At 40.1% G+C, this 12,061-nt stretch overlaps 1 protein-coding gene across 4 annotated transcripts in view; it reads right to left on the bottom strand.

Annotated features, from left to right (window-relative positions):
• Positions 1-12,061, bottom strand: part of EXOC2 (exocyst complex component 2) — a 227,262-nt gene that overhangs the window by 214,240 nt on the left and 961 nt on the right. The window lies entirely within an intron of this gene.

Raw genomic sequence — 12,061 nt, 5'->3', positions numbered from 1 at the left:
TTCAGTTACAGTCCAAAAGCATAATTTTCTTGCTTACATTACTTCAAACATCTGTAGAGTTAAAGAATTCTTGGTTATTTAAAAAGTCAAATATACATACAATTTTAATTACACCAAAAAAAACCTAGAAGAACATAAAGTAAGTGTATATTCTAGTTGTTGGGGTGGAAGGACAACATTTGGACTTGATAAAAAAAAAAAATCACAACAGTGAACACACTAAGTTCTTGCCCATAAAGAAATATACATCTTTTATAAGTTCATAAATAAAAGACAACAAATTCAAAAGCCAAACAGGAAGTCTGAGAAAATATTCAAAATGTCAAAATACAAACAGCTTTAATATATAAACAGTTCACAAAAATCAATCCAGAAAATACCAAGAGCCTCGAAAAACAAAAATGGAGAAGGTATAAACTTATAGTTCACAACAGAGTAGAGGCAACCAACCAGCAAACATATGGACAAAACCCAACCTCAGAGAAACACCAACTAAAACAGAGGCTGTACTGGTGGCCTATTAACATAAGATATTTAAGACAATCTCAAAGGCTCATGGTTTTTGGCTGAATCTGTACACAGCTCCCATGCATGGCTGGCAGTAGCACAAACTGTTACAATACTCTGAAAAATAATTCGGCCATATGTGTCAAAGCCTTAGATATGCTTCCACAGTTTGACTCAAAACGTTATTCTTGAATAGTAAACAATGACTAAAATAATCCAAAGCATGGGGCTGATATTAGGCATGAAGATTCCTTCAACTGCAAAATGTTTTACAGCACACTGGGGAAAAATGGAAGCATCCACTAAAACATTTAGTAAAATGTCAAAGTTCAGTCAATGAAATACTATGCAGCCAGTGAAACAATATGAAAAGCATATGAGACCAAGAGAATACTTACAACAAATCACTAAAACAGAAAGACATAAATAGGCAGATAAGTATGTATAGAGAGATGTACAGAAAAAGTTCCTAAACTGCTAAATGGTTGAATTGCTTGTCCAAAACCACAGCTAGTTAAGTGGCAGAGGTAGGTAGGATTCAAAACGAAGCCCTTGCTCTATGCTATTCTCTGTAGTTTTTTTTCAGTATTTATTAAGGAAATCTTAAACATACATAAAAGGAGAGAGATGAGCATGAGGAACCTCCAAGTTCCCATCACCCAGCTTCAACACTGTCTCTTGTTCTAACTACCTCTCCTCCTCAACATACTTTTATGTTGTTTGCTGAGGGAGCTCTTTAAAACATTGCATCGTTTCATCCAGAAATGATTTAGTTCGTATCTCTACAAATGACATTGCACCCAGCCCCAGCTCAATTTTTCCATATTGTCTAAAAGTTACTTTACAGTTGATGTGTTAGAATCAGGATCCAATCAATGTTCCTATTTAAAAAAGAAGAAGAAAAGCTACCTTCATACAAACAAGGGCCTATGCTTACATGAACACAGAGAAAAAGGGCTGGAAGGATACACACCATGGGTTAATTATCCGGAGAATGAGATTGGAGAGGGAGGGCCAGGGAAATTGTGGTTTTAAGTTTTGTTTTGTTTGTTTTTGAGAGTCTCGCTCTGTCGCCAGGCTGGAATGCAGTGGCGTGATCTCTGCTCATTGCGACTTCCACCTCCTGGGTTCAAGCACTTCTCCTGCCTCAGCCTCCTAAGTAGCTAGGACTACAGGTGTGTGCCACCACACCCAGCTAATTTTGTATTTTTAATAGAGACAGGGTTTCACCATTGTTGGCCAGGATGGTCTCAATCTCTTGATCTTGTGATCTGCCCCCCTTGGCCTCCAAAATGCTGGGATTACAGGCATGAGCCACCACGCCCAGCCTAAATATTTTTATATTGCCTTCCCTGTGGCAGTAAGCATGTATATACATATTTTAGAAATGTAGGTAGGCCTTAGACCACACAGAAAATCCAATTCCTGAGCCCTGCGGGGCAGCTGCTAGCTGGAGATCCAGGCAGCAGAGGGTCTCCTTAAGAACACTGACCACAGGAGACTTCCTCCTGGCAGCTCTGTGTTATGTGCTTTTTTGGGGGGTGGGGGGAAGAGGGTGCTCATTTCTCCTGCAAATTAATTATCTTACGAAAATGATTATAACATATAATAGCATCCTTTACATTAAAGAAAATGGGATGAAAAAAAAGAATTACTGTGCCAAGCTCTCTGATAATAATCTTCAGTGGGCTTGCCTGGGCTTGTCATCATATTCTTGCTTTACTTTAGCGTCCAGTCCAGTGCCAGACACTCAGTGAAATGGGGCTGAGTTCATCTCCTCAACAGTAGCAGCAGAGACCTCAAAGGCTGTATGAAATTCCTGCCATGAGAAGCTCTAAGATGTGGCCTCTAAGAAGGGTGTCAGCTAGATTTGTTTCACAGGACAGATGCAATTCCTTGATTCTCTACTGTATGCCATGCACTGTCTCTTAAACCAATAAATCTCTGCCACAATAGCAACTGCCAAAACCATTATAAAAACTGTGTGCCCTAATTACATCCTAAAAGGTTACGATCAGCCCGAGACCCCTCCTCTTGATCTTCAATACAATACATGCCACAGAAAAGAATTCGATAAATCCAAATTAACCAAAGATCTAAGCAGAACAACTCCTTCTCTATGGGTCACCTCTGGGTGACAAGAGGTCCAGTTCAAATCTGACCTTTAACTGTAAGGTCCAGGGGGTGAAAAGTTTGATATTGTATTACCACTTCCACACGGAATTACATGAAAACCAGAAATTCTAATTTGTAAGTTCAGATCTTTGATGCTGTGTCTACTTCCCCCCAACCAAAATAAAATTTTAAATGTTTATACCAAAATGAATTTTACCCCTAATAAATTTTAAAATATTACTAAGATATTTAGTAATGAAAGTTATCAGAAAAACTTGTTTTTCAACTATCCTTTAGTCCTATAAAAACTAGGCCAAAACTCATTTAAGCTTGATTTTTCAATTTAAAAAATCCAGCCATAAAAGAGAATGGGATAGTAGTGAGAATATATAAAATGATTCTAACTTTTCAGTTCTAAATAATGAAAAGTCTAAATAAAGGTAGTAATCTTTTTCTTAAAGATAAGCTTGTTTTCAACAGAAATGCATTTGGAAATATGATTTTTTAAACTGCTGCCATGGTTCTGTGGTTCTACAGATACTCTTCTTCTTTGCCCTTGCAAGAGAATCAACTGCTTTGGAGGATAATTCCCACTTCAGTTACCAGAGAGCAAAACCCTGGTTCTTTTCCTGCTCACTGTTAACTCCTGGAGGAGCTTGCCCAGTAAAAGCTAAGGTAGAAGTGGAGGGAAACTGTCCAATCAGGATTGATTCATTTAGAGTTCTACATTAAATGTCAAACAACCAATTCATTGGTGAATCTCAAGGAAGTTTCAGAACAGGAACTTGCATGACCAACCACTGCAGGCAAGCGCTGGTGACTAACAGCCAATGACACACAGGGCATTTCTATCCCACACAAGTCTTGAGTATTCCACAGTTCTTGTTAAATATTTCCAAGTTTCTAAAATACAAGTTCATTTCCATACATGATTACTTGACTCTAACCATCATTTATCAGTATTTTTTCCTCTCTCTCTATAAAGAATTTTCACTTCCTATGTAAAAGTCATACAGTAAATACTAATACTATGCATATATTTTGCCATAATTGACAAAAAAGGACACATACATGTTTCACTTACATGAAAGTTCAGAATAGACAAATCCATGGACACAGAAAGTGAGAAAGGATTGGTAAGGGATTCAGGTCTTCTTTGTGTGTGATGAAAATATTCTGGACTTGAATAATGGTGATGGTCGTGTAACTTTATGAATAACTGTGCTTCAGAATTCTTCTGAGCATTAGATTAACATCATTAGTACCATAAACATAGACCCCCCCCCCCAAAAGAATGGAACACAAAAGAAAATACAGCATATCGTTTTTTAAAAATTACCCAACATGACTACATTCCTGAAGTATGATTACAGATCAAGTGAGGCTAAGCTAAACCAGGACCAGGAATGAAAAGGTACAAGGGGTCAGAGAAAGCTCTACCCTTGCAGTGATGGTAACAGAGCTCAGGTATTGAAACCCAGGGTTAAGAGTAGCAAAAAAAGCAGCAGAACAACTCCAAGCTGCATACATTGACCCTTTGGGAAGATGTGAGTGGCCTAGACTTTCTAATCCTTGACAAACATCAACACCACCAACTCCATTCCAGCAAGACTGCCAGGAAGACATGAAAATAAAGAAGCTAAACAATGCAAAATCCCAAGTGATATCAAGAGTCTACATGTGTTTATTCAAATAACAAAATACTTGATCATCTCAACAAGAATGTTTAGGAATGAGAGAGGAACAAAATCAAGAAAATATTACTAAGCTATTCATAATGAAAGGATTGGATAAGAAGATACTCTCCCAAGTTTATACTATTACAGAAAAGCAAAGTTTCATTTATCTCGACTTGTCAAATCTTTAGGATGAAATAAACCAATATCACTGCTGACAAATATAATAACTATGGTAAACAGCTATGCCAAAATCAATGTAGAGTTGCAGAAAAGGTCAAGAAACCAACTGTCAGCTTAAATTGGCTAATTTCATTAAAACTGTTCAACATGACAGGATGTCACTAACTCCCAGATTCTTTTACATGAGCAAAGTTGGATTAATTTGACCCAAATTTTGTATAATAGCTTTTCCAATTTCCAAAAATACATCAACTTTGTCACTGATGTTACAAATTCTGCTTTACTTCTCTAGCTCTATCTCCAAAGAAACTTCTCGAAGGCCATAAATCTTAACATAGTGAAAGCAAAATAATCACAGCACTCAACAGTGCCGTTAACATTTCTGAGCCTCTAGGGATTAAGCAGGCAGATGCTATGGAAAGTGCCTGTCAGGAGAGGACAGCCCGGAGTTCAGACTGCACCACAGCTGTGAGGGATTGAAGCTGCTAGCTATGGAATCAAGCTTAGGAGAAACTCTGGGCACAATTCCGGCATCCGAAATAAATTAAAGTAAACAGTATTGCTCTCCCTCTCATCCACCCTGTTAGCAGCCTCTCGGCTGAGCTGGAGACCACACACTCAGACCACACAGCGCCAGCTGAACTCACTCGCACGCAACATCTACAAGCTGTCACTCTGCAGCAGCCCAGAGAGGGAGAAAGATGAGGGGATGAGGGCGGGGGACATGAGCACAGGAAGAGGGGGAGGGGAGACAGGAGAGTCTTCCTTATGTACAGCTGGAGAGAGTGATGTGTGGTTTGGAGAAGGGGAAGGGGTGGAATCCATAAACCTCCCTGAGAAAACAAGCTGGTCATGGCCTTGTGCAGTCTTGACCTGTACTCCCCTATACCAATTTAGTAGCTGATGAAGGATTAACAAAGCGTCCATTTAACATCAATTAACCTCCTATCCATCACAGGTCAAAAGAGAAAATTACTATTACAAAAGCATTTCACTAAAATAAAGACAAAAGGCCACATTTTCCTCACAATTTATACTTTACACTTAAGTAAATACATTTTCCTTATAGATGTACTATATTAGTTTTAAACTATCTGCCTCTTACCCTTTAATGAAGCACATAGGGATGAATTTAAAGTGTTTTCTGCAATAGAGGTCAGAAAATTTTAACTCTGTATTTTTCCCATATTTAACTTCCCAAATTAAAACTGTGGCACAATTTAAATTTTCCAAAATATTTACTACTAGAACAAAAGAGTGTAAGTTACTTTTTACAGAACTTTACATTGAAAGTACATAGAAAAAATTAGCTAGCAGTAATAATATAGAGAAAAAAAAATCAGAAAATGAAACCACAACTGAAAGTAGTTTTAGAATCATAAAAGCTGTAATTTTTGCTATTTAATAGAGTTTTGCTGATTTCAGTAGCAGACAAGAAACCTTAACAAAATGAGTGAACACGGTCTCACCTTGTCATACTCCCAGATGCTCTTCTCAGCTAGAGGGAGACGGCCAGGACCCGAAAAACACAGAAGTTCCGACTCACTGAAGACTAGGATAACCTCTACTGAAAAGGCCTCATGATGTTAAAGCACTATTTTCTTAGAGATCAGACTATAGAAAGGTGATTTTCCCAACCATCATAAAAAAAAAAAAAAAAAAAAAAGAACCTCTCCCAAACGTCCACCCTCCCCACATGACTCAACCTGGCAGCACTGGCATCACCCGGGAACAAATCAGAAAAGCAGAATCTCAGACCCCAGCTCAACTCTACTAAATGAGAAGCTACACTGTAGTAATCTGTGCACACATCCACATCTGGGGGCACTAGGTAGACTTACCTGTCCAGAACCATCTTGGGTCCAGAGGACCCCAGAATAATCCTGTTGCAGAGCTGCCTAGTGAGCTTCAACAGTAAAATTAGACTGAGCCAGACTCTCAGGGCACCCTAAAATAGAATCAAAGTAGAGAATTCACCAAATCTTTCTAGAGTCAGGCCCAACCTACCCTAAGACAAACTTGTCCCTACTGGGCTGGGCTGGGCTGGACCCACAGGGATTGCCCAGAGAAAGATATTGGGAAAAGAGTTCAGAAAAATGGTGATTTTCTTCCCCAGTTCTCTACAAACTCAGACACCACTCTTCCTGAGTGGGATCAACAGCAAGTTACAGCAGCACTGCCACAAATTCTACCACCTAACAGCACACAGTGGGACAAGTCTCAGAGACAGTATCATGAACTCTGTAACCCAGTTTTCCAAATTAATCATCTTACTCCTCCTACACCATCCGGAAATCATGGTTAACAAAAATATAATCATGCACAGATCTGAAAGAATCAATGGGGTCCAAACTGTATAGAGTTAGGGCCTGATAAGAAGCAGAAGACGCCAGGCACGGTGGCTCACGCCTGTAATCCCAGCACTTTGGGAGGCTGAGGCCGGTGGATCATGAGGTCAAGAGATTGAGACCATCCTGGTCAACATGGTGAAACCCCGTCTCTACTAAAAATACAAAAAATCAGCTGGGCACGGTGGCGTGCGCCTATAATCCCAGCTACTCAGGAGGCTGAGGCAGGAGAATTGCCTGAACCCAGAAGGCGGAGGTTGCGGTGAGCCGAGACCACGCCATTCCATTCCAGCCTGGGTAACAAGAGCAAAACTCCATCTCAAAAAAAAAAAAAAAAAAAAAAAAAGAGGCAGAAGACTCGCTGGATCTCAGAAGGGCCATTTGCAGAAGGGAAGGACTGAACAGGTAAGAGATAATGTATCCTGCTTTCCTGACCTTTTTATATGTCAGGAAATATATGAATAAATAAATGAACTATTATCTATGGTTTCAAATGAAAGCATGTTTGTGTATATTTTAATTCTTTTGGGAAAAGAATCCAATAATTTAAACCAAATAACTGACAAATGACACTTGATTAGACCTTCCCTCCTGTTACAATGTTTGGAGGTAAGGGATTAAGGGGACGAGAATGTGCATGAGGTGACTAGGAAGCAATACTGGAAGCCAGACAAGTATATAGGGAACGCCTGACAACTTAGCTCTCAGATCTGTTACATAAATACTGGATTACTCAGCTATTCTCATAAAACAAGCACTGGACTCTTAATTGGAAGAGTTACTTAGAGGTCTCCTTTATTCCCCAGGAAACATCAAGCCCTCTGCCTTAGCATGCAAGTCTCTTCCCAGAGGACAAGGACTGTCACGATGTTGCACAGGGAAAGGCTGCAGGCAGGTCTCAAAGTGGCTGGACTTCCAACCAATGCCATTGGACGTTCTTGACATGTCAAAAATGAAGCAAGCCAGTGCAAAACTCATCCTCCTCCACCCACCCCCAACAAATAAATGAAGACAAAAACTTCAAAAAGATACACTACTTAACAGAAAGACAAAAGAGTTTCATACAAGAGCATAGCATTATTTAACCACAAATCTATTGCCAGTAGTACCCAATGGCCTACTACTCTCTTTATTAGATCTATATGGATAGATAAAAACATTAATTCTTAGTATTTTAGAAAATACAGTTTCTCAGAAAAAAACATGTCTAGGGTTTTGTTTTCCCAGAAAGACCGATCACCTGAACAAGACTGAAGAAATCGTTACCAAATGATATTCTTTTTTTTTGTTGTTTTTTTGAGACAGGGTCTTGCTCAGTCACCGAAGCTGCTGGAATGCAGTGGTGCAATCACGGCTCACTGCAGCCTCTACCTTCCAGGCTCAAATGATCCTCCCACTTCAGCCTCCCGAGTAACTGGGACAACAGACGTGCACCAACCACCACATGCAGCTAAGTTTTTTGGAATTTTTATAGAAATGGGGTCTTACTATGTTACCCAGGCTGGTCTCAAACTCCTGGGCTCAAGCTGTACTTTCACCTTGGCCTCTCAAAGTGATGTTACAGGCGTGAGCCACTGAACTCATCCTCAAATAACATTTATTTCTATCTTTACTCAGTCCATCAAGAAGATTTGGTACACATACAGTGAATAGTCACACAGATCCTCAAAAGATGAGCGTTGGACTCCTATACCCCAGAAAAACAGATAAACTAGGGCTGAAAAGGAACATCCTCAGATTTATTCAGTCAAATAAATGTTTATTATACACTTGCTATGTCCCAGGCACTACCCTGGGGAAATGACAGGAACAAGATTTTGTGACCAGGAGCTCAAGGATGACTTTGGCCTTCAGTAGAGTGATGGTAGATGAAACCAGACAGCACTGAGATGGGTGAGAAGTTGGCTATAAACAACTATTTCAAGAAGTGTGGTTGGAAAGGGAAAAAGGAATTTTAACAGGGGGATGTGAAGTCAAGGGAGGATGCTACTTTTTTCTATTTTGCTTTATTGTTGTCTGTCTCTGAGCTGTATAAAGGCCAACAGAAAGAAGCTTTTAGTAAGACATGAACAACTGAGTGAAGACCTCACAAAGGCAGTAGATGGGATCCAGAGCCCAAGCAGGGGCTTAGCATAAATACAACCTCTTCTACTGTAACTGGGGGAAGAGGAACAGTTTTTGGCAGGAAACCCCTGAGATTCTCTGCTTACATCTCTATTATGTATGATACAGGTGGCAAGACCACATGCTAAGAGTGTGTGTAGATGATGTGAAAGGATGAGAGGTTTGAAAATCTTGATTCTACAGAGATTGGAAGCAGGTGCTGATGAGGAAAACTCTAGATTACTTGATGGCCCAGCTGAGCTAGTGACCATGGATTTATAGGAGCACAGATCTGGATATGGTGATTTTCCCCACCGGCCCCAGCAACCCAGGTCAAGCATTACAGGAGGTAGAGAGTTGAGAGTGCCCAAGGCTGAGAACCTGTCGGGCAGATGCTACAGAAGAACAACCATATGACTGAGCCCGCTGGCATGACACTGACTGAAGACCACGGAAGCTCCTGATAGGTGCAGTGGGGGCAAAAATGCCCCTTATAAATCTAGACTAATATTATTTAATTTTCAATGTATGTGTAAGACTGGGAGACACAAAAATAATTAAAACTAATCCCTATCCAGCATGAGCTTAGTCTTTTACAGATGTATGTAAACACCATTAATAATATTGCCCCTAACAAAACACAGGGATAAGACAAGGGCTAAGTGGTTATAGGATTCACTAAGTCAGAAAATTTCAAGGCAGGAAGGATTTCAGAGATAACCTAATTGTATGTATTATCTGAATACACAAAAAAGGAAGCAGAGTCCAAAGCATCTAAGCAACTCAGCCAGTACTACAAAGCAGATCAGAGCCAGACCAAGGAGTGTATAGTTGCTTTGACACCTAAGCCAAAATACCTTTTGACTCTGTGATTTTCAATTGAGATCTTGTGAAAAGCAGTACTGTTAGCAAGTAGCAAAGGAAAAAACTTAGCAAGTTAATAATCATCTTTTAGAAAAGTAATGCAGTTCACCCTTAAGCAACACAGGTTTGAATGAGGCAGGTCCACTTACACACAGATCTTTCAACAAAAGCTGTCAGGCACAGGCCAGGCTCAGTGGCTCAAGTCTATAATCCCAGCACATTGGGAGACTGAGGCAGGTGGATCACCTGAGGTCAGAAGTTCAAGACTAGCCTGGCAAACATAATGAAACCCCATTTCTAAAACTACAAAAATTAGCTGAGTGTGGTGGCGTGGGCCTGTAATTCCAGCTACTCAGGAGGCTGACACAGGAGAATCGCTTGAGCCCAGGAGGCAGAGGTTCCAAGTCAGCTGAGACTGAGCCACTGCACTCCAGCCTAGGTGACAGAGCAAGACTCCGTATATATTAAGAAAATAAAGAGTTGCCAGGCACAGTGGGTCACTCCTATAATACCAGCACTCTGGGAGGCAGAGTTCAGAAGTTCAAGACCAGCATGGGCAACATAGTGAGACCTCCTCTCCACAAATAATTTTAAAAATTAGCCAAACAAGGTGGCACGCACCTGAGGTCCCAGCTACTTGGGAGGCTGAGGTGGGAGGCATTTCTGTGGCCCTGACAATCAAGGCTGCAGTGTGTTGTGATTGTGCCACTGCACTCTAGCCTGGGTGACAGAGTGAGACCCCCTTTCAATCAATTAATCAATCAATACACAAACAGATCCAAGGATGCCCATGGATGTGTCACCTACTGCTTTAAGATTCATAATTTCCCCACAATTATTTTAAGTTTGTGTATTCATGTCAATAATAATTTCAAACTAACAGAAACATACTCTAAAGCATTTGATTAGAAGTCAACACTACCACCATGTGATTTCAGTAGGCAGTCCAGAGAATCCATGAACATACTCCCCAGGATCTGAGAACAATCAACATCCTAGTACACTGCTTAGCAGAGTGATGAATGAATATTACTTCCCAGTTTCAAAATCCTCTCAACAACGACCAAAAATTCATCTTTTCAATGAACATTTAAGCACCTACTATGTGGCAGATACTGGAGTAGGAGCCCTGGCTATATTAACATGGGTAAACTAGAGAATGAGTGGAAAAGTAACTGAGAAAATACCCCTGCAACTAGCATTTCCTGTATGGCCTAATCTTACTGCTGCTTGACACCAGAAATTATTAAAAGTCTAGAAGACTATCCATGCAAAACTTTTTGAGTACCAACTTCATTGCCCATAGGATTGTTTCATAATGGGCTCCCAAGAACTTAACTTAGCAAGCTAATAATCATCTTTTAGAAAAGTAATACAGTTGACCCTTCAGCAACAGAGGTTGGAACAAGGCAGGTCCACTTATACACAGACTTATTTCAATACAAGTTGCACTGAGTGTGCCTGCCTCTCCCACTTCCCCTTCCACCTCCTCCATCTCTTCCATCTCAGCCACCCCTGAGACAATCGCTCCTCTTCCTCCTCCTCCACAATCTATTCATGAAGACTATGGGGATGAACACCTTCATGGTGCTCCACTTTCACTCAAGAGCAAATATTTTTTCTCTTCCTTGTGATTTTCTTAACATTTTCCTCTCTCTAGCTTACTTTATTATCATACAGGATATAATACATATAACATACAAAATACATGTTAGTCAACTGTTTATGTATCAGTAAGGCTTCTTTCTGGTCGACAGGAGGCTATTAGGAGTTAAATCCTGGGGGAATAAAATTTACACGGGAATTTCTGACTGCGTGGGCACCCTAACCCCAGCGTTGTTGGAGGGTCAACTGTAGTTCAAAATGGCATTCAGTGCAGGAAATTAAAAACTTGACAAGAAAAAAAGACTAGTTTCTAAAACTTCCAAGAGTTGTTCCAAGTCACACTGGGGGAATCTCTGCTTCTTTCCTTAAATTTATTAACTTTCTACGTAAGCAAACAAGAGGTAAGTACTAAGCAGACATCACTCTTTCTCGTAATACTCTGCGAATCACCAACTTTTAAAAGCACAAAAATCATCCTTGGGAGGATTTTGGCTTTCAGTTGATTTGTCATTAAAGGAGTCAGTTACACAAATCATGGGCCAGTATGTACTAACATTCATAAACAAAACATTATCATGCACTAGGAGACAGATCCATACGTAAGCTCAGAACTAACCTTTCAATACTGCATAGGGCACACAAACGATTTAACTAAAGTGT

Source organism: Callithrix jacchus, chromosome 4, assembly GCF_049354715.1.
Source record: "Callithrix jacchus isolate 240 chromosome 4, calJac240_pri, whole genome shotgun sequence".
NCBI lineage: Eukaryota > Metazoa > Chordata > Mammalia > Primates > Cebidae > Callithrix > Callithrix jacchus.
The sequence above is the reverse complement of the archived record's forward strand: the minus strand, read 5'-3'. Positions and strand labels throughout refer to the sequence as shown.